Below are 24,778 nucleotides of genomic sequence, written 5' to 3' on the forward strand. Positions count from 1 at the left end.
CTAGCCAGAGCAATTAGACAGACCAAAGTAATTAAAGGGATGTGAATAGGAAAAGAAGAACTCAAACTATCCCTGTTCGCTGATGACATGATTATATATTAGAGGAACCTGGAAATTCCACCAGAAAACTTTTAGAACTCATAAGTGAATTCAGTTAAAGTAGCAGGCTACAAGATCAATGCTCATAAATCCAATGCATTTTTGTACATAAGTGATGAATCTCAGAAAGAGAAGTTAGGAAAACTACCCCATTCACAATAGCCTCGAAAAAAATAAAATACTTGGAAATCAATCTCACAAAAGATGTGAAAGAACTCTACAATGAGAACTACAGAACACTAAAAGAAAGAAAATAAAGAAAATCTTAGAAGATGGAAAGATGTCCCATGTTCTTGGATAGGCACAATTAATATATCAAAATGGCCATACTACCAAAGTGCTATACAGATTCAATACAATTCCAATTAAAATCCAATGACGTACCTTACAGAAATAGAGCAAGGCAATCATGAAATTCATCTGGAAGAATAAGAAACCTAGAATAACTAAAGCAATCCTTAGCAGAAAGAATGAAGCAGGGGGTATCACAATACTAGATCTTCAACTCTACTATAAAGCAATAGTAACAAAAACGCATAGTATTGGGTACCAAAATAGACAGATAGATCAATGGTACAGAATAGAGGACATGGACACAAACCCAAATAAATACAATTTTCTCATATTAGACAAAGGGGCCAAAAATATGCAATGGAGAAAAGATAGCCTCTTCAACAAATGGTGCTGGAAAACTGGAAATCCATATGCAACAGAATGAACTAAACCCCTATCTCTCACACTGCACAAAACTCAACTCAAAATGGATCAAGTACCTCGGAATCAGACCAGAGACCTTGCATCTTATAGAAGAAAAGTAGGTCCAAATCTTCAACATGTTGGCTTAGGATCAGACTTCCTTAACAGGATTCCCATAGCACAAGAATAAAGCAAGAATCAACAACTGGATAGATTCAAACTAAAAGCTTTCTCTCAGCAAAGGAAACTATCAGTAATGTGAAGAGAGAGCCTACAGAGTGGAGAAAATCTTTGCCACTCATACTTCAGATAGAGCACTAATTTCCAGAATATATAAAGAACTCAAAAAACTCTACACCAAGAATACAAATAATCCAATCAACAGATGGTCTAAGGAAATGAACAGGACACTTCACAGAAGAATATGTACAAGCAATCAACAGATATATGAAAAAATGTTCAACATCCCTAGTAATAAGGGAAATGCAATCAAAACTACCCTAAGATTCCATCTCACCCCAATTAGAATGACGATTATCAATCACACAAGAAACAATAGGTGTTGGCGAGGATGTGGGGAGAAAGGTCCACGCATAAATTCCTGTGGGGTTGCAAATTAGTGCAGCTACTCGGAAAGCAGTATGGAGATTCCTCAGAAAGCTTGGAATGGAACCACCATTTGACCCTGCTATCCCACTCCTCAGTCTATACCCAAAGGACTTAAAATCAGCATACTACAGAGATACAGCCACCATCAATGTTCATAGCTGCTCAGTTCACCATAGCCAGATTGTGGAACCAACCTAGATGTTCTTCAGTTGATGAATGGATAAAAAAACTGTGGCATACATATACAATGGAAATTACTCCACCATAAAGAATGATAAAATTATGCATTTGCAGGCAAATGGATGAAATTGGAGAATATAATGCTAAGTGAGATAAGCCAATCTCAGAAACCAAAGGATGAATGATCTCACTGATAAGCAGATGATGACACATAAAGGGGGATCGGAGGGTTTAGTGTTAGGGTTAGGTTTAGGTTTAGGTTTAGGGCTATGGGAGTGGCAAGAATGGAGGAAGGAAGGACTGTATAAGAGGGTAAAGAGGGGTGGGAGAGGTGGGAGGGGTGGGGGTTGTGGGGGAGGGAAAAAGTAACAGAATGAATCAAACAACATTACCCTATGTAAATTTATGATTACACAAAAGGTATGCCTTACTCCATGTAGAAACAGAGAAACAACATGTATCCCAAATGTTTACAAAAAAAATTAAAAAATGAAGGTTCTGCCTATCAACATTGTTTTGAGCTAACATCTTTATGTAAAATCTTTATGTATAGTCATTCTATAGCAGAAATACTTTTGACATTATTATTATAATAACTATTAGAGATTTCTGAAAACTAATATAGAAGAACTAACATAATGAATATGCTTTTACCATCAGGATAGTTTGCAATACATTTCAGTGTAGCTGATTGTATTACCCTGGACCAATCCCATTTTACTCTTTGATTTATTTGAAAAAAATGATGATGCTCCCTCTTTATAAAGTATTTAATGTTCACATTCAAATGGATTATCTTCCAAACATTGAATACCTTCAATTAAGCTATCTGAATAACGTACTGAGATGATTATTGCTCTAAGAAAGCTTTTTTAGTGAAGTTTAGTTCCATTTGATTTCATTCAAATGCATCTGCTATTGAAAGCTACATTGCCTCACTAGAAATATGCTGAATTGTACCCTTGTATAAGGCAAAAATAGATAAAAGTTTATTCAAATTAGGAAACACATACCATTTTCTAATAATAAATTCTGCACAGTTACTCAGAAATATTTAGTATGCCAAATTTTATAAGTAATTAGCCAGGTTTTTCCTAAATATACATGAAAATATAAAATCTGTGTGATAAAATAATTCAGCTACATTAAAATAGCTAATCTAAAAGCTATTATTCAATAATTAGACTAACAATAATGCAAACTATTTTAAGTTAATGTATTATAATGAACTTTTGACATACATGCTCTCTTTTTAGAACCAGTAAGTAGCATGTATATTTTTCACCATTCCAATGATTTAATTTTTCATAAGAAAAGTTGAATGTAGTTGTCTTTTGGTACAGTATTTTCCTAAGAATGTATGTCTCTCTTATTTTAAAATGATGTTTTTCAACTTTATGAAAGTTCACTCAACCAAAATAAATTAAAATTTCAACCACCTGTAGGTTTCTCTAAGAATATCTAAATAGTCTTAAATAAAAATTTTCAAAGTTAATTGAAGTCTGAGAGAAGATGGAGAGACTTTTAAGTCTTTAAAATAGGAATTCCATACAATTTCCAGATTAACTAAAGCATATCTTATAAGGGAATCACGAACTGTCTTATAATAGCAAAATTAAGCTGATTTCTAATTTATACTTGATTTTCTGGCCTTTTTCCTTTATATTAATAACCTTGAGTTAAAATAAATGAAACAGCAAAATCCAAAAGAATGTCACAGAGAGGCTGAGAATATCAAACTGTCAACCTACGTATTTCTAATTATATAAATTTTAAATTATGTATTTCTTAGTTATATGACTTTGGGCAAGTTCTTACCAACTCCGAGTGCCAGGTCATTTGTAAAATGAATTAATCAGTTCCAATAAGGATTAATGAGATAACATGTTAAATATTTGGTACATTGCTTTATACATGGTAAGCATTAAATAAATGAGCAAGAAACTAATTATTGATTTTTCCCTGTAAATACCATCAATTCTAACCTAGAATAATAATTAAGGTAGAAGCTGTATTTCTCATAATTTACTACCTTAATTTGGTTCAAATAAGTACATTTAACTTTGTATGTAACTCTAAACCCTATTCTCAAAGTTGATCCAAATTATTTTTAAAATACTGCCAAATTCCTGCCATAAGGAAATAAATGAAGCTAATATATTTTCTTGCCAGCCAAAAACTGTCCTATTACTGTCTTTAGATTTCATGATTTCATTATTCCAACTTATGTCCTTATCCTACTCTAAGTCCCATTTCATCCAATTGAGTTCCAGTCAATTATCGTAAGTGACATTAAATAGCAACATTTTGTCCAAAAGTTCCCCATATTTGCGGTATGATTTAGGAATCAAAACCGAATGCTTAATAAAACATGTATTAGAACCAACAATCCTTAAAAGTCGCAATTTAATAGTCTTTGTTTCCCTATAACTTCCCTATCAAATAAATTAAAAGAACCTCAATCCACTACAAGGGACTAAATGCCATATGAAGCATGTGTAAGCCTTCTTCAGCCACTCATTTTATTGAATGATTAAAAGTTTATAGGAGTGATATGCCTGACAACCATAAAGGAATGATAAATGGCACACTCACAATTTAGACCTTCTATCAAACATAGGTGGATACACATATTTGTAGTAACATTTCATGCTAGGTGATGGATGCATGGATATAAGATTGTCTATTCAAATGGACAAATCATTTATGATAAATCTATTTACCCAAAGTGATATACTGACCCAGAAAAAAAATCATCAATTGCTTTAAAGATCACATTAGGATCAATTAATGTGATTTATCCACCATTTAATTCTAAATTTATAAGAAGTTTTCACTTCTCAATCAGTTGGGTATCATTTGGTTTAATATGAACTGTTTGCAATTTATTATATGACTAAATTTCCCAAGGATCTTATAAGAAATCAAATATTCTTATTCATAATTCCTGTCATTTTTGGCCTGTTATTCTCCATCTTCACATTCATATGAATTATCTGAGCATCAACTGCATATTCTGATTTCAGGAGACTTGGGGATATGACTTGAGATTCTATACTTCTAATAAATTTCCTGGTAATATGAAGGTTATAAATCCATTGACCACACTTTCATAGCAAGGGTCTAAGGTCACCATCAAATATTGATAAGACTTAAAAATTAGGAAATAAAAATTGAAAAATTGAAAATTTAAAAGTTCATGATGACATAAATCTGAATCTTGTAGGACAAGGAAAGAAATGAACTGTCACAGGAAGACACTGTGTGCTGAAACATCTGTAAATGTTTAAGCATTCATCACTTTTTAGGACTAGATATAGGGTTTCTCTTTTCTCTCTGAACATAACATCCCACCTTAATCTATTCTGCATATACTGTATGAAACATAATAAACATGAGAGGACTCTATATATTTGGATGATCCTTAAAATGTACATTCATTTTTTTATAATCCTCCAAACACTTCCTTCAATTACAAATGTGGGCAACAAACTTGTAATAACATTGAGTGTGATTTTCTCATTATGTCTGTAATAGATACAATACATATTATGGCAGTTATTTCAAATCTCTGAACTATCTTGCTTCATAATTATGACAATTATTAAAAACAGGAGTGTCTAGATCTAGTTACATAACACAGTAAAGAACAACTATTATCTTTTTTGTGTGATCAAAAAAAGCCCACTAAGAAACACAATACAAACATAAAAAATAAAGGTCATGTACAAAATGAATTTTTCAAACATAGTTTTTATAGATTTATCTGTAAGAAATCAATAACATTGATTATTTTTATCATATTACTATTTAAAAGTGAGATCGCCAATATTTTCTATGTATAGGCAAGCATTAAGTCACCCACTATTTCAAAATAATATAACGTTTTTGGTTATGATTAGACAATCTAATTCTTAAGTAACCATGAAAACAAAGTTAAGTAAACACAAAAATATATATGCTATTTCATAGAACACCATGTGTGAGAAATAGGTTATATGGTCAAAAATTGTAGGAGTAACATTATAATCTATGTCTCTCAGAGCCCAGAGGTCAGAAACATTTTTGTGTAATGAAAGAGCCAGAGAGTAAACATCTTCAGCTTCACAGGTCACATGGTCTCTGTTATAATGACATGAAAACAGTCATGGACAATATGTAAATTAATAATCATGGCTGTGTTCTGACCATACTTTATTTACAAAATCAGATGATAGGTTGGAATTGGCCCATTCTGTCTATAATATGCCAACCCTAATATACCTATTAAAGGAGCTCAAAGGTACACAGAACAATCTTTTGAGATTAAACATGAGGTTCCCCAATATATTTGAAAATAGATCAACTTTTCTATGCAGTACCTAGGAACATGCATCTATATACATTGCCTGAACTAATATATTACTCTACTTGTGTGTGTTATGTGTGTATGCATGGAGTGGTGGTAGATATCAATGAGCTTGGATGAAAAGGATGAATCTTAAAATTTTCTTTTCTCCAATGTTGTATTTATTAGGAAATTATTTCTAGGAATATCAACTACATTTTTTAAGCAATATTTAATTTGGCCCAACTATTACTTAAAATTTAAATAATTTAAATGCCTGTCCTTTGAGAGTATGTTTATTATTTCCAAATGCCTATTCAGTAGTTCATAAACTTAAGGACATAAAAAAATTTTATCTCTTATCTCTACATGTGTCATAAAACATCTTTTTCATTTATTTTCTTAGTTGTAACTAGGGTATGATTAAGAAAAAATGTTGTGTAGGGCAGATTAGATAAATACATATTTCCTTCATTCTTGTATCCATGGGTTTGCAAATACCCACTGACTTTCTGAGAATGGAAGAACTGAATTCTAGGAAATTACTTGTTCCTCACTTCAGGGCCTATTCTATGATCTTATTTCTCCCCAAAACTCTTGGGTATTCATCTCTCTTGCAACTTTGGCTTAATTTCATTTGAATAATGTGAAATGCCCTAAAAGACCATGGTTTAAAGAACCATTTATATTATTCCTTATTCTCAATGAAATAATAAAATAGGATAAAAAGAATTTTCATGGCATCATTTTTCTGCCTTAACTTTTTATAAATGTTTAAATTGCTGAGCTTATTGCAATTGGCTCTTTTTCTGCCAACAATAGAATCACATAGGCATGTAGTCCCCAAATACCACTTCTTCCTGAGAGTAAATAGCTATCTGGATGCATGATAACTAAAGTTCTGAATCCATCTGCTACCCATTTGGACTAAAGCAAAGTCAAAATCCAGTTCAGGTACTGGAATAATGCAGATATCTGAAATCACTTTTCTTTATTTCCCAAAATCTAACTTCAAGTTGAAAATGACTCCCAGAGTCATTATTCTCTTTCTACTTTCTACACTTCTACTTATATGTCTGTGCACTCTTTTAAATGTGCATTCTTCTTTCTCATCTGAATCTTTTGATTTTAAGTTTTCATCAAGAGAATGACTCTTAAGAAAAATGGAAAAACATTTCAGGTATATCAGACTGATCATTTAGGACTTTTTAATGAAGTACCCATTATAAACAAATGGCTGACTAGGTTGAAACTGAGAAATAAGGAATTAGAAAATAAGAGATAATGTCCATTTGGTGAATTTGTATCTGTACATAACCCATTTTTTCCTTATGCTTACTCAAAAAAAATAAGGATAACAGGTATGAGAAATAGATGCTTTCTGAGTTTGATTAAACTTGAAATAAGAATCTGAGTATATGTGGTTTATTTGGAAATATAAGGAACACTAAGTAGGAAACACAAAGAGAAGAAATGGAAATGAAAGAAGCATGTGGTAATATGAAAGGTATCACAGTAGTTGTAATGGAAATTTGTCATTTATGATAAACCCCAAAATGTGAAAAATTTATGTCTCAAAATTTTTTTCACTTGAATTATAAGGGAACTCTCAAGGACCATTGGTTGAGGTTTCCCAAAGAGATAATTTCCTGGCTCCTTTGCATTAACAAACAACCATCTAATGTTCCAAGGAGCAGAAAATTAGAAACGGAGGAGGAGATATTGGCAAGATGGCAGTGACTGATTCAGGAACCTAAGAAGCAGGAGAAGCTCCATGAAGGAGGAAAACAGGCAACTATTTCTTAAAGGAGTGGGAAGAACTAACCACTGGAAGAAAAGTAATAAATGTATGGAAGAAAGGAGTTGAAGAGAGGTAATAGAGGTAATAATTAATTTTTCTTTCATGTTTTATACTTTGATTTCCTGGAAACACTTCAATTTGAGACCCAACATATAAAATATATCACTAGATATATTACCAGATACTGAACCTGTGAGAAGCACAAAGAATTTTCCAGCCAGGTACAGTGGCACACACCTGTAATCCCAGCTGCTAGGGAGGCTGAGGCAGAAGGATCACAAGTTCAAAACCAGCCTCAGCAAAAGCGAGGGGCTAAGTAACTCAGTGAGAACCTATCTCTAAATAAAATACAAAATAGGGCTTGGGATGTGGCTCAGTAGTTCAGTGACTTTGAGTTCAATTCCTGGTCCCCCAGCTCTAAAAAAACAGAATTTTCCACATTGTTAAATCTCTGTATTATAGAATGTGACTTTGGTCCATTATTTTAATAAATGGCCCCTACCATATTTAAAGATTGTGAGATTCAGTATCATTAAGTAGTCATGAAATTTATTTTGTAAAATAAAAGGTACAGTATAGACAAATCAATCTTTAGTGAGAAAAGTGAAACTGGAGGCATCACAAAACCAGATCTTAATTTATACTAGAGAGCTACAGTAACAAAACCAGCATGATAATGGAACCAAAACAGACATGTAGACCAATAGAATAGAAGACACATGGACAAAGCCACAAAAATACTGTTACTTCATACCAGACAAAGGCTCCAAAACCATACACTGGAAGATAGCCTCTTCAACAAATGGTGTTGGGAAAGCTGGAAATACATAGGTAGTAGAATACAATTTAAATCCTCTTTCTCACCCTGAACAAAACTCAACTCTAAGTGGATCAAAGGCCTAGATATTAGACCAGAAACCCTGTACCTAGTAGAAGAAAATATAGGCCCAACACTCCTCTATGTCAGCTTAGGAACCAAATTCATCAACAAGATGCCTACAGTGCAAGAACTAAAATTAAAAACCAATAAATGGACCAGTATCAAACTAAAAAGCTTCTTCACAGCAAAGGAAACAATCAAAAGCATGAAGAGAGAGCCCACAGAATGGGAGAAAATCTTTTACACTTGCACCTCAGATAAGGCATTAATTTCCAGAATATACAAAGAACTCAAAGAATTTAACACCAAAAAAAAAAATAATAATAATAATACCCCAATCAATAAATTGGCAAAGGAACTGAACAGGCACTTCAAAGAAGAAATACAAACAGTTCAAGAATATATGAAAAAATGATAAACATCTCTAGCAAATAGAGAAAGGCAAATTAAAATTACACTGAGAGTTCACCTAAAAACTACAATGGTAATTATCAAGAATAAAAACGACAATAAATGTTGGTGAGGATGTGGAGAAAAGAATACTCTCATATGTTGTTGGTAGAACTGCAAATTAGTTCAACAGTTCTGGAGATTCCTCAAAAATCTAGAATGGAACCACCATTTGACGCAGTTATCCCATTCCTCCATATATAACCAAAGGAGTTAAAATCAGCATACTACAGTGACACAGCCACATCACTGTTTATAGCAGCACAATTCACAATAGCTAAGCTATGGAACCAACCTAGGTGCCCTTCAATAGATAAAAAAGATAAATTGTGGTGTACATACATAATGGAATATTACTCAGACATAAAGAAGAAAGATAAATGGATGGATTTGGAGATAATCATGTTAAATGAAATAAGCCAGTCCCCCAAAAACCAAAGGTCAAATATTCTCTCTGAAATGTGGATGCTAATACACGACAAGTGGTGGGGAGGAGGGAAAGAATAGAAGATCAGTAGATTAGATAAAGGGGAATGAAGGGAAGGGAAGGGGTATAGGAGCAGGAAAGAGTGGAATGAATCTAACAAAACTTTCCTATGAACCTATATGAATATACCACAGTGAATCTCACCATTGCGTTCATCCACAGGACTGAGATCCTAATTAGAAAAAGATAAATTCCATGCTTTTATAAATATATCAAAACACATTCTACTGTGATATATAACTAAAAAAAAAAAAGAAAATGAAAAATCCTTTCTCCAATAATTGATCCGCAGATCCAATGCTTTTCCAATAAAAACCCTAGCAGATATTTTTTGCACAAATTTGCAAACTCATTCTAAAATTTATTCAGAAAGACAAAGGACCTAGACTATCCAAAACAATTATGAAAACGATGGATAAATTTGTAGGACCTGTGCAACCTCTTTTGAAGTTGTATTATAGCTTGGTGTGGTGGCACATGCCTATAATCCCAGTAGCTCAGGAAACTGAAGCGGGGCGATTTCAAGTTCAAAGACAGTCTCGGCAATTTAGCAAGGTCCTAAGTAATTTAGGGATATCCTCTCTCAAACTAAAAAAGAACAAAAAGTGCTAGAGGTGTGGCTCAGTGGTCTAGCACCCCTAGATTTAATGCCTGTCAACACATCAAAATGGTATACCAGAATCTATATCATTTATAGACTTTGACCAGAGCAGTGTGTCATTGTCATAAAAAATGAAGTTATATATCAATAGAACACAAGTAGAAAACAGAAGCACATACATAACTGAATATACATTTGGGAAAAATTATATCAACTCTTTCTCTAGACCGTAAGCAAAAAGTATTTCAAAAGAATCAATGATCATGAAATTTCTATAAAAAATAGAAGAACCAACAAAGGTGATCGCATATGAAAATATGAAAGTGAGAATTAATGTACTTGTAAATGTAAATCTTTTAATCCTATGTGATTTAAAATATACCACATTAAAAAATGATAAATCTGTGTTTATTGGGGCACAATGTACTAAAAAATAACTTTCTCCAGTAATAACATAATAAAGGACAGCTACATAGGAGCAAAATTCTGCATACCATTTAAATATAGTTACTAAATCAAAGTAACTGTTGTATACTAATAAAATACTGGAATTTCCTAGAAAAAAATTCTTAGTGCATAATTTTAAAAGAAATATATGGTAAAAGAAACAGAAAAGAAGTCCAAGTGGCACACTAGAATTTAAATCATACAAAAGAAGGCAATACTGGGGACTTGATGAATAAAAAAGACCTAAGATATATTGAAAATAAAATAGGATAGAAGCTTTCCTTATAACAAATTGCATTAAATATTATTGAATAAAATTCACTACGATCAACAATAAGCATAACTGATTAAAATAACAAAACCAATTGCGGTCTATAAATGATTCACAGATGCAAATATATAAGCATTTTCAAGATATACAAAACATAGCAATACAGATTCCATACGACATAGTATTTGTTTAGTGAATCTGAAATGGAGTGGCTACATAATATCAGAATATAATGTAAGATAAAAATTTTTACTACAATGCATAATTGGAAAACATAATTCATCAAGAAAGTAATTATAAATTCACAGGTACCTAACAATTTAACCTCCAAACATACAACACAAAAACTGGCAGACTTAAAGTGAGAAATAGTTCAACTAAATGTATTGAAGACTTTAATACCCCACATTCAACAATGGATAGAATAATTAGGCAGACTGGAGAAACAGAAGACTTCAAGAACACTAGATAACTATACCTAATATGCATCTAATAGATCACTCAATCCTAAAAGAGCAGAGTATATATTTTTCTTAAGTACACTTGTAACAATATTTAAGATAGATAATGTTACCTTGTAAAATAAGTCTCAAAGAAAATGTTTAAATTATACAAAGGATATTCTATGATCAATAAAATAGAAATTAATAACACAACTTGAAAAATTCATAACATAATTTAATAAACCAGTCCAAAATAATAATAGGAAAAATTTACAAGATACTTTAAAGAGAATGAAGACCTAATTGCAATATACCAAAACTTTTGGTATTCAGAAAAATCAATGCTTAAGGGAAATTCAAACTCATATATGCTTATATTTTAAAAAGGAAAAAGATCTCAAATATGTACCAATTTATACTTTATAAAACTATAATAAAGCAAACTATACCTAAAGGACCAAGGAAGGAAATAATAAAGATTAGAGCAGAAATAAATTAAATAGATAAGAAAATATTAAGAAACCAATTGTTGGTTCTTAATAAAATCAACAAAGTTTATAAAACTTGAGCTATGACAAAGAAAAAGAAAATAAAAGAGGATTCATGTTGTTAAAATTAGGAGTGAAACAGCAGATATTATCACCTTCTTATAGAAATAAAGTTAAATATACACTTAAGATACATCAATTCAACTGCCAGGTACTTGTGTAAGCTAAATGAATATGTATTTCTCTGTAAAATTTTCCATATTTACAGAAGTTTTATTCAATATGACCCAATATTTGAAATATCTCAAACATCCATCAACTTTTGAATAGATAAGAATGTATTAAATGTAATATAAAATCAATTAAGGAGTAAATCTCAAAAACACCATGCTAAATAAAAAACTAGTTATGAAAGATAACATATTACATCATGTAATTTAATTTATATCATTAAAAAGCAAGTCAATAGCAATATAAAGAAGATCACAGATTGGTTATGGCTTGGTGTAGAGATTACTGCAAAGCAAAATGAGGTAATTTCAGGGGTGATAAAATGTCCAAACTCATTATTGTGGTGGTGATATATTTTTATATATTTATGAAAACTTATTCAACTATGCCCTCATAATGCAAAAATTATTTGGTTTCTACATTATGTCCCAATGTCAAAAATACCATTATACTTTCGCCAATTTAGGTACATGTTTTGACAATATCAATTTGTCCCTTCCTCCAATCAAGTGATGGGATTTATTTCTCTACCTTTTGATCTTTGACTTGACAATGTGATTTGGTCTGGCAATAGAGACAATAACAAATGTTATATGTTCAGATGTTTGAAAAGTTATTCTTGCAGTTACCCCCAAGTTACTGCTGAGAACAATGAGACCCCTACATGATTAATCTCAGGCCACCCTTCTGGTGATGAGAGGTGGTCTCACCACATCAGCTGATACCAGTTATGTTATTCATGATCATCCTGGTCCAACTGAGCCAGGATAAGCATATATAATCACCCAGCCAACTCACATAACCTCAGAATGTAGTAAGGACTTGTTATTTTTTAACAGTATTTTATTGCTTTTCAAGCAATTTCAATTTTATTCCCTGTTTTTTTTTTTTTTTTTTTTTTTTTTTTTTTTTTTTTTTTTTTTTTTTGGTACCTGGGTTTGAACAAAGGGGCTCTTAACCAATGAGCCACATCCCAACCCTTTTATTTATTTATTTATTTTTTTGAGAAAGGGTTTCACTAAGTTGCTGAGGGTGGCCTTGAACTTATGATCCTCCTGCCTCAGCCTCCTGAGTTGCTGGGATTACAGGCATGAGCCACCATGCCCAACTGCTTGATGTTTTGTTTTGTTTTTCAAATATGTTTTTTAGATGTTGATAAACCTTTATTTTACTCATTTATTTATATGTGGTGCTGAGAATCAAACCCAGTGCCTCACACATGCTAGGCAAGCACTCTACCACTGAGATACAACCTCAGCTCCTGCTGCTTGATTTTTTTAAACACTGTTAGAGTGCTTTTCAGTGTGAAAGCTGATAATCTAATAAGTTTTTAGTAAAAATTCAAATTTTTATAGATTACCTAATATGAACTGACTCCAACAACAGAAAAAGATAGCAAGTATATGTTATATCTTATGTATCATAAGTTATACATATTTCTTTCACATTGGCCCATCTTTGGGTTAGGGCATTGGAAATATCAAGCAGTCTGCACACCTAGTATAAAAACTACTTAATAAAATGTAACTTGAAAATCATGACCTCATAATAAACATCATTCTTCTTCTCATAGTGTCTCCCTATTTTCTTGATGGGAAGTGACTTTGGCCAAATTAGTTCCATTTTTGTTGTCAACATCATAGTTATTTGAATACAAATTATAATAAAATTCATAATATTTGGAAGTAAAGTTCATAAGTTTCAAAATGTATTAAGTCATACAACCTCTACCAAATTATATATACTATTTCCATTACCTTGAACCATTTTGTTGTACTGCTCTGTGCTTATTTTCCAGTCTCACCTCCAAGTTTTATAAATTACAGGTCTGTTTTCCAGTCCTCTAAGACTTTTTTTGAAAGTTTTACAGTTTTACATACATTATATAGCTTTTTAAAAAGCTACTTTCACTTACTATAATGTTTTTTGAGATTCACTTATGCTACTGGCATCAATAGTTTGTTCCTTTTTATTGCTATCTTTGAAGTCCTCAGTAAACCAAGAAAAGTAAACAAATGTGTACAGTTCTATGAATTAACACAAAGGTGACAGACCTATGTTATCATTTAAGGCAGAATGTAGTCAGTTACTAGCAGAAGCCCCAGTTGTATCTAGTATCTCAAATTCAAAAACTTTCCCTGCAATAGTAACTAGAATTCTTATATTTAAAACAGTATTTGCCTTGAACAAAGACATCAGTACAATTGTGGACAAAGCAATTCCAAGCTTGTGTTCCCCCACAGAAAGCTAATTGAAGAGTTTACACTATCTGATCCTCAATTTTTAAAGAAGGACTGCATGTATACCTATAATGGAATATTACTCGTCTATAAAACTAATGAAGTTGTATCATATACCTGCTAAGATTTGAAAATTTTTAAGTTTGTCCCCCAAATGATCAGGTGTTTGAAGCTTGGTCAGTGTAGCAATGATACTGTGGAACCTTTAAGAGATGGGTCCTAGCAGTATATCCTTAGCTCATCTGGGAGTCTTCCCTTGGAAAGGTGTGTCCTCAGTCTCTGCAGTTTCTTGTTAGGCAATGTGATCAAGTTCTGTCATATGTGCCTCGACCATTGTGATTCCATCAAGCATTAGGTCCTCACAACAGCTTAGTCAATGCCAGCACCTTACCAATGAATCTCTGAAACTGTCAGCTATGTAAACATTTTTCTAGTTTTAAAATATTTTCAATAAGTGTATCAGTGTTATATATAATATTCAGGTTCATTCTGACATAATGATACATGCATGGAATTTACTTTGTTCCATTTCAGTTCCTGGTACCTCCTTTTCCCTCCCTTCTTTCCTCTACTGATCTTCCTTCTATGTTATAATATTGGACCCCCACACACACTTTTTTCCCTTTACTGCTCTAGTTTCTACATATTAGATCAATCATTCAACCCTTGACTTTGAGTCTGACATTTCACTTAGCATGATGTTCTCCATTTCCATCCATTTACCAGCAAATGCCATAATTTTATTCTTCTTTATAACTGAGTAAAACTCCATTGTGTGTGTGTGTGTGTGTGTGTGTGTGTGTGTGTGTGTACATGCCACATTTTCTTAATCTTCTATTGATGAATACCAGGGCTGGTTTCATGACATGGCTATCATGAGTTGCACTACTATAAAGACTGATGTGATGGTATCCCTATAATATACTGATGTTAGTTCTTTTGGATAAACACTGAGTAGTGGGATAACTGGGTCATATCTTGGTTCCATTCCTAGCTTTTTGAGAAATCTTCGTACTGCTTTCCAGAGGTATACTCATAAATAAAGTAGTCCCACTAATTATTAGAGTAGTCCCACTAATTAAAGGTATGAGCACACCTTTTCTCCCACATCTTCACCAGTATTTATTATTTGTGTTCTTCATAATTACCTTTCTTACTGGAGTGAGATGAAATCTAATTGTGATTTTGATTTGCATTTCCCTGATTGCTTGGACTGTTGAACATTTTTTCATGTATTTCTTGGCCATTTGTATTTCTCTTGAGAAATGTGTTTGGTTCCTTTGCCCATTTATTGAGTGGATTATTTGCTTTCTTTGTTCAATCTCTTATTTACAAAGTTGGCCTACCTCAATTATTTCATTCTAGTAATTCAAATGGACTATCATGATACCTCATTGTAGATAATTTTGAAAAGAGTATACTAATTAAAATAAGCCAGAAATGACAACAGAATAGGCAAATTAATACAGAAAGGAAAGGTTACATGACTTCTTAATAGGTACAGAGCTTATATTTGAAATGATGAAAAAGTCCTGAAAATTGATATTGGTGATAGCTGAAAAACATCATAAATGTAGTTAATGCCACTGAATTGTACATGCAGAAATGGTATATTTTGTCATATATATTTACTCTAACAAAATCACACTTATTTTAAATTTATGTATTGAATCTTACAGCTATACTTTGTTGTAGCTAGATTATTTTACTTAGTGTTATTTGTACAGTTCATCCATGTTTTATTAAAGCAGTTAATTCACTGTCATTGCTTTATAGTATTCTACTCTGTGGACATAGTACTATTTACACATTCATTCTATTGCTAATGGACATTTTGGCTATATCCATATCTGGGCTACTAAGCAACGTTGTTATGCAGTAATATATTAGTTTCCATAATAGAATAACCAAATTTCTGTCATCCCACATCATAGATAAAAAGGACAATATTGTTAGTTAATGATTTTCAGAGGTTAAGTAACCATTAGATATCTTCAAGTACCTTATATGTAATCTATTTATAATTCACTTCAATTAATTTATTCTGAGCTAACCTTTAGCTATACCTACCTTTCATTAATTTTTATCATTAGACACGTTTAGTCTAACATGTAAGAATGTGTAGGTCTAACATGTAAGAATGTGTAGCTACAGTCCTTAGATCTTGTTTTTGCCTCAAATGTCACATACCATATTCTTAAAATTAGGTTAAATGTTCAAGGGAAGTGCACATGTTTTGCTGAAAGTGTTAAAGTTCTCTTATTTCAAGTTCAAACAAGGACTATATTTCTAAGACTTATTTATCAAAGAGTTAAAATAGTTTACATATACATTTATATATACAGAAACACATACATATAACAGTTTTATGGTTAAGAAGTGTTAATATCTCTAACTTAAGCACAAAAGTGCTTTATATTATCTTGTAATTTTTAGAATTCTAAATTTTGATTTCAAGTTTGTTTTATGAGGCAAGTTGTCAATGAAACCCTGTCAAATTTATGTATGAAGACAGATCTAATTTCCTTTCAGATTTTATGAAATTACTTCTCCAGAAGTGAGAAAGTACCAACTTCTTGGAAAGCATTTTATTCACTTAAATTAGTTTTTGTACCTTATTGCCTCCACTTTAGGCAAAATCTGCTAAGTTAACATTGGCATATCTTTGCAAACACTTCAGTGATAATGGTTTGGATAAGAAGTGTTGTATTTCAATTCTAAACTTATTCATCTTGGAATCCCTAATCTTCCTGGTATCCATGGATACCACAGGCTGGGCACAGCATCCTTCATTATCTGAGTAAATTCACGTGAATGGACAAACTATATTAATTACCAATATAGCATATTTTATCCAGAGTAAACAAAGGAAAAGATAATTGTATGTGGTATTTTTGAGTTAATATGGAAATTTCTATGTTTGACATTTATACAGTATTTTTATACTAAATATTTGAAACACTGGGTTTAGGGGTATTATGGTTTAGAAATGAGGTGTCTCCCAAAAGCTCATGTGTAAGACAATTCAAGAAGGTTTAAAGGTAAAACAACGGAGTTATGAATGCCTTAACCCAATCAGTGCATTCATCTCTGATAGGGATTAAATGAGTGGTAACTGAAGATGGGTGGAGTCATGGAGGAGGTAGGTCATTGGAGAAATGCCTTTGAGATATATATTTTTTCTCTAGACGGTGAAATATTTTCTCTCTCTTTGTTTCCTGTTACCATGTCCTGGTACACTTTCCTCCACCACACTCTTCTGCCATGATGTTGTGCCTCTGAGGTGAGATAAGCTTGAGGTAGCTCTAAGGAATGGAGCTAGCCATCAGGGAACTGAGACCTCTGAAAACATGAGCCCCCAAATAAACTTTCCTCTAATTTTTCTTGTCAGGTCTTTTGGTCACAGCAGTAAAATCTGATTAAAACAAGGGAATAATTAAAAAGTTTTCACTATGAATATAAGAATGTAAAAATGATTAAAGCTGAGTCAATAGCTAGTATATGAGTTCTAAAGATTCAGAATGAACTCTTTGAATTGGAATGAAATTTAATTTCAAAATGCTGATTACCCAGCTCTTTGGTGTAAAATATAGACTTTGAAAAAATTTCTAATAGAGAAGTTAAAATTATCCACAATGTATCTATGCAATAGATGGTTATATGATGAATTCAGAGTTTTTGTTGTTATTATACATAAGTTAATGTTGGTATTCCTAGCATTGCAATATTTTAAAAGATACAAGTGGCATAAATTGATTTATCATCCCTTGTACATTTGCTCAGACTGAATTTTAAATAATTATAGAAATGGTGAAAAAGAACTTTCTCAGTATTCAAAAAAGCAATTATTAGCTTCGCAAGTAATCTGCATTAAAACACCAAACCTCTCAATAAGCCAATTATTTTGGAAATTATATCTTATCAAATATGAATATTTTCATAATTTTTATATAGAATCACCTTGGAACATTTTTAGGCTTTATGAATTAATTACATCAGCTACTTAAGCTGTTGTAATCTCCTGAATGTGTGCAAAACAGTCTCAAAAATGTAGCTACAGAATTCATAGTTCTGGACAATGGGTATTTAAGAATTGAAACAAAGTATATCCTAGAAAATATTGTACTTTCCACCTTAGGCATTATTCTGTGTAAAAAACTTCTCTGTTCTCTTTCCATCATGTCCTACTATACCTATATCATTGGTTTCTTATCAAAAGAATCAAGAAAAATATATAAAAACATACATTACCATAAATTTTGAAGCTTATTGAATTCTCTCAAATATTTCTTAATGACAAAGCATTATTTTCAGTATGAATTGTGCCTCATGTGGAGGGATCCAACAGTGAAATTTTCAAGTGCTATAGGATTATTGATTACTCTGCTAAATGACCCAAGGATAACCTTTATTTATCAAATTATGTTTAGGGAGATGTTGCTAGTTATTCCCATTAATGTTAATTGTCTGATGTCAAATATATTTGAAAAATGCAGCTAACATGAACTCTTGAAAATTAACAGAGCCTAATAAGGGTTCTCAATATTCTTTAATAAATAATTTTATTTAGCCTAGATATTCTGAAGAATTGATCTTAGGTTTCTATTACCAAATATTTGTTATATTCTCTACAAAACACTGTGGAATTCTAACCTGGAGGATATTTCTTTTTTAATTATTTTCACATTCTTACAAAAAAATATTTTTTATGATTATTGCCAAAATTATGAAAAAAAACAAGTCTAATAATCAGTGTCATAAAATGATAACCACATGAGGGATTAGACTGATTAGGTGAGTCAGCTATGCTTCATGTGTCCCTTTGCCTTCTTAGACTAATAGGTTAGCAGAGGCAAATTCCTTTCATGGTGATGGAAGAGGCACAAGGGAACAAACACATATCAAGGCATATTAAGGTGCAGGTTTGGAACCAGCACACTTTTACTACTGCTTCATTCTATTTTTAAGCAAGTCACCTGATGAAGTGCAAAGTCAAAGGGGCAGGGAAACACTCTGCCTTTAAAAGGGGTATTATAAAGACTATGAAATGGTTTACAAATAAGAATAGGTTAAACAGTATGACCAATAGTAAAATCTATCTTTTACATAATTTCAGGCTGTTAGCTGTCAATTTATACCATCACAATAATGTGATTTTGATTATGTCTAATATGCTACTAATAAGACTTAGACTGGAAAGGTAAATCGCAAAAATTTTTGTAAACTAAAACTACCCTGGTTCTTAGGAGAGTACGATCGCCCACCGCCCGCAGGGACAATCACAACGCATATGCTCTTCTTGATCACAGGAAACAAAAGGGCTTTATTCCACAAGTCTCAGACTTATATTGAGAACATCAGCCTATCAGAGAGTAGACTACCAGGAAAGTCAGCCTATCAAGGAACAGTCTCCAGGCAGATACCAGGATCGCCTCATGTACAACAGCCAACCAGAGTTACTTCCTAAAACTTGTATATGAGTGCAGCTATGTCTGGCAAGCTGCCAGGTGCCATCTTAGAGATCAGGCCACGGTGCGGCTCTGGGGCCCTCAGAGCCCGCCCCTGACATCTCCCCCTTATTCTTTAAATAGAGAAAAGATGACTTGGGACCATGCCTGTCTTAGGTTGTCCATGGCAAATTACATCCTTACCCGTCATTGGAATTCTGACCTCCAGGCGTCAGAACCCTGTCTTAGGTTGGTATGCATTTCCACGGATCTTACCCGTCTTTGACTACTGGTCCAGCATGCTTAGCCATACTTGGGGGGATATGCCTGTCTCAATGGCTGTCAAAGTCTGTACTATAGCCCGTTGATGACATCGGGCATCTTGGCGAGCTCTGATTTGGCTGCGTATAACATAGGCTGTCCCTAAGCAGATAATAATCAGAACAGCTACTGTTCCAGCCCACTGTTTTGTCAATCCCAGGGCTTTAGATAACAAAGAGAACATCTCGGATACCGATGCAACTTGAACCCTGGTGGCATTGACTCTGAGTATTTCAGCTCATAGCTGACTGGTTAAATTATCAAACGTAGATGACCAATTACCAGTAAGGTAGATAGAGAGATTTTTAGATAACATAAGAGCTAAGAGCTCTTATGTTAAGAGCTAAGGTTATTATAAGCAATAGGGGTGACACACACTGCTCTTAAAGGATAAACACATCCCAGTCCCAAAAGTTCTTGCAAGATATCCACTTGTTCTTGTAGTAAGTCCACTCTTTGATTTACAAGGAGTATGCCTGCTGTTAGATGTTGGTTTAGGGTCTCTTTAGTCTGTAAGGCTGCAGCTGTATTTTCGGCCAAGTGATTGACTGCTGTTGCTGTAGGTATGGCAGTTGCTAGTGCTGCTGTTGCAGAAACCACTATTGCAGTGACCACAGCTGCTGTGATGCCAAAATCTCTCTTGTCTCTAGATAGTAGTACTGGCAGTTCTGTACCTGTAACAGAGACTGGGACTGGTAGGAAGGTAGGAACACACATTAAGACTGCCAGCGGGAACCTAGAAGCATTCCAACATTGAGAGAGATAGCATCCTAAGAGACTAAAAAGAGGTTGTAAGTTAGTTCAAGGGGGGCTACGAGCATCATGGTCATCAGAAGTATATTGGTCTGAGTTACTTGTTGGTAGCGTTGGCACTGGTCGAGTTAGTCGCTCAGGAACCCAGATAGGCGATGTTTTATCCTGTGGAAACACACAAACCGAGCCACGGCTCCAGTAAAGCACCAGGTCCGGGCCGTTCCATTGTCCTGTAAGAACATCCTTCCATTTTACCGTCACTCTATCATGTTGTTTATGATTGCCATGTCTCTCAGCGGCAGAGCGACCCTCATTATCCAGAGTTAAAAAATTTAAAATAAAGAGGCAAAGAGAAAGTTTATCTTTAGGGGACGTGAAGGTCTCCCCTATTCCCCCTTTTTGTTTATTTACAGACTTTCTTAGCACTTATTTAGACCCTCATGTATTTTATCACATAAGCACTTTCTTACCCAGAAACATTTTGTTTTTCACTAAATATATTTCCATATCTAGAACCTTTTATTTTTTTTTCCGATCTGTTGACCTCTTTGTTCACATTCTGAAACAACTCTTATGAAATTTCTGAATTTAAAAAAAAATTACTCTATTTTAATAATATTAAATATTTTGTTGTTTATAGTACTCTAATTGAAACACAGTTGCAACTTTTAGAACCCTTTGTATATAGAATTATACCTATTAGGACATAACTCTTAGTAACCTTGTTTTTAGTTTAGTGATGACACAAAACAATTTTCTGTACAAACACATTTGAGTAATCCCATGCATGTCAATTCTAATTCACTTATTTTCTTAAAAAAACCCAAGATATTAGACAAGTGTCCTGAACAGTATTTGCCAGCTTTTTCTTGTTGGAGGAAAGTCCGAGAAAAATTGATGTTATACATTTTATAAACATCAACATTATATTAGTTTGACCACCTCGAGACTTGCAAGTTATTTTCAAGACATTTTACTTCTATTAGTTTACCCAATTTAAATCAAACCTTTTTAAATCATGTGAATTAAAAATATTTGGATCCATTTTTAAATTTTAATTTTAGGAGTGCTCAGTTTTGATACAGACAAAACATGACATCAGACAGCACGACATACACATAACACAAAATCAAAGGCCTTGAAACTTTATAGATGAATCTCCATTGCAACGTAAGAGATGTTCAAAAACTCTAGTTGAGTAAAAAAAAATAGAACTGATCAAAAAAGTCACGAGTTCAAAAAAAAATGTAGAATTCAAAAAAACAAGAGTCCTGGAAAAATGAAGCGGCCATTAAGTACTTTAGTAAAGCACCATAAAATTTACTTTTGCTGGAGTTCAGGTAAGACTTTTTGCTCTTTTTTTTTTTTCTTTTTTTTTCTTTGGGGGGGGGATTTGAGACTGGTCTCCTACTGAGCCTTCAGGCTTTCTCTATTTACATTTCAATGTAAGCCTTGACTGAGATTTGGATCTGAAAGGGTCTAAAATGTTCCAGCAGAAACTTGATGCCTAGGATATTTTAACCCTTAATCCTGGTTAGTAATCAATTCAGGTTTGGACACAGAAAATTGTGAAACAATTATCTCCCAATATTTGTGGGGACTGGGGCTACTATATCATACTCCTTACTAGGACATGCCACTGATGGTTGGGCTGGTTCTAAGAACTGAGAGCGCAGGGTCACCATGTGTGGTGTGTGTTTGCCCCATCTTTTCTTTAGTAGATCCTGTAATAGCAAGATTTTTTGTTTTACATAGTAAATCCTCCTCTTCATCTGAACTATCCTCACACCCAGTTTCATTTTCCTTGTCTGTCTCTGATCTTATTGACGCCCTTTCTGATGCTTTAGACCTTTGCTCTTTTATTTCCTCCAAAACCTCTTCCCCTTGTTTTATGGCCTCTCTGCATTTGGTTCGGGCTGTTTTAGTTTCAAGAGGAATTTCATTGGCCCGAAGCAAATCCTTTAAGGGACCTTCCATGCGCATTCATGACATTTCAGTGCCCATATTTCTCTATTAAACTAACAGAATGCAAAGCACTTTAACTAGCAAAACAAAAACGAAAGCACTTACAAACACTCAATCTGCGTCGCTTAACCCGTGAACTTTAACTCGTCGCTTTTCCCGGGAACTTTAACTCCGTCGCTTATCCCGCGAACTTTAATTCCGTCGCTTATCCCGCGAACTTTAACCTGGCCAAACTGTACTTTACTTTCCCTGTATTTACCTGATCAGTTCCTTCTTTGTAACTCGAGTTCCCGGGTTTCAGCACCTCTTATGATTGCCCACCGCCTGCGGGGACAATCACAACGCGTATGCTCTTCTTGATCACAGGAAACAAAAGGGCTTTATTCCACAAGTCTCAGACTTATATTGATAACATCAGCCTATCAGAGAGTAGACTACCAGGAAAATCAGCCTATCAAGGAACAGTCTCCAGGCAGATACCAGATCACCTCATGTACAACAGCCAACCAGAGTTACTTCCTAAAACTTGTATATGAGTGCAGCTATGTCTGGCAAGCTGCCAGGTGCCATCTTAGAGAGATCAGGCCACGATGCGGCTCTGGGGCCCTCAGAGCCCGCCCCTGACAGGAGAGGTCATGTGGTTATTTTGAGTAAATTTCATCACAGTCATTAAACTTGTTGGCATATATTGTTATTTGTTCATTTAGTTCCTAGTTCCTGACATGTGGAAGGAAGATGATGCCTGGAGTTTAATTCCAAATGAAATGTCATTATTTTCTGCTCGTATTTTTTCATTTTTTATACTGTATTTTTTTCTGTAATTGAAATGAGGACAGGTCAAAGAGGAAATCAATGAATTGCAACTATTGAAACGTATCATAGTAAATAGATACAAACCAACCAACTCTGGAATCTACAAGGATATAAGGGATTATTACTTTTCTCATTATTCACATTTTCCTTCCACGTAGGTAGAGTTATAGTTTTCCACCCTAGTGACTTTGGCCTTGGCTATGAGAATTATGTTGGCCAATGAAGTGAGCAAACATGAGTAAGTGTTCGGAGGCATTACAAATTTGCACCTTCAATATCTTCTTAGTTCTCTAAGTGAGCAAATTCCAAATCAGAGCATATCCTTAAGTATGAAACCGGGAATAAAAATATAAATGAAGCAGATTTGACCCCAACCCACAATATGCACTGAATTGGGCAATAGGTATGGAACAGGAGAGAAAAATGAATAACCACTGTTGCAGGTTTCTGAGATTCTGCAGTTACATGTTATTTATGATAACCCAGCAAAATAGATTACTCCATAAGACTGATATATGGATGTGTGAGAACTCTTTTTTTCTTTTTTTGGTACAGGGGATTGAACTCAGGGGCACTCAACCACTGAACCACCTCCCCAGCCCTATTTTGTATTTTATTTAGAGACAGTCTCACTGAGTTGTTTAGCACCTCACCAAATAGCTGAGACTCCCTTTGAATTTGCCATCCTCCCACCTTGGCCTCCCAAGCTGCTGGGATTACAGGCAGACGCCAATGTGCCCATCAAAAACTCTTATTTATAACAACATAGTTTTGCTGTAGTTGGGTACTAAGTAAGTATAGAAAAAACAAAATCTTAGAAAACTCAGAAGACTCAAGGAAGTGCATAATCCTTTAATAATCCCTTCGCTGTCAGTTCTGTATTCTTAAGGTTTTGCTATTGTATTTTTTTGAAAACTGAAAAAAAAATGGTTAAATGGACATGTATCTGTATTGTATCTAGATTGCTACAAGTCTTCTTAAAAAATACTTTTGTCCCATAATACCAATAGAATCTAAATGTAGCTCAGAAATCCACTGTTTTGGACCTATATACACTATGTTTTAGATAACGAATTTCTTACAGAAGCAGCTCAAGGTAATTGTCAGACTCCATTTTCAATACTCAACTTACATAATTCTCTATCTTTATGAACTGTTCTTTAATAATAAACAATTCATATTTATCATCTTTTGCATGTTAGTTAACTGGACTCTTTAGTCCCAGTTGC

The sequence above is a fragment of the Sciurus carolinensis genome, chromosome X, assembly GCF_902686445.1.
Source record: "Sciurus carolinensis chromosome X, mSciCar1.2, whole genome shotgun sequence".
In the NCBI taxonomy this organism is placed as follows: Eukaryota; Metazoa; Chordata; class Mammalia; order Rodentia; family Sciuridae; genus Sciurus; species Sciurus carolinensis.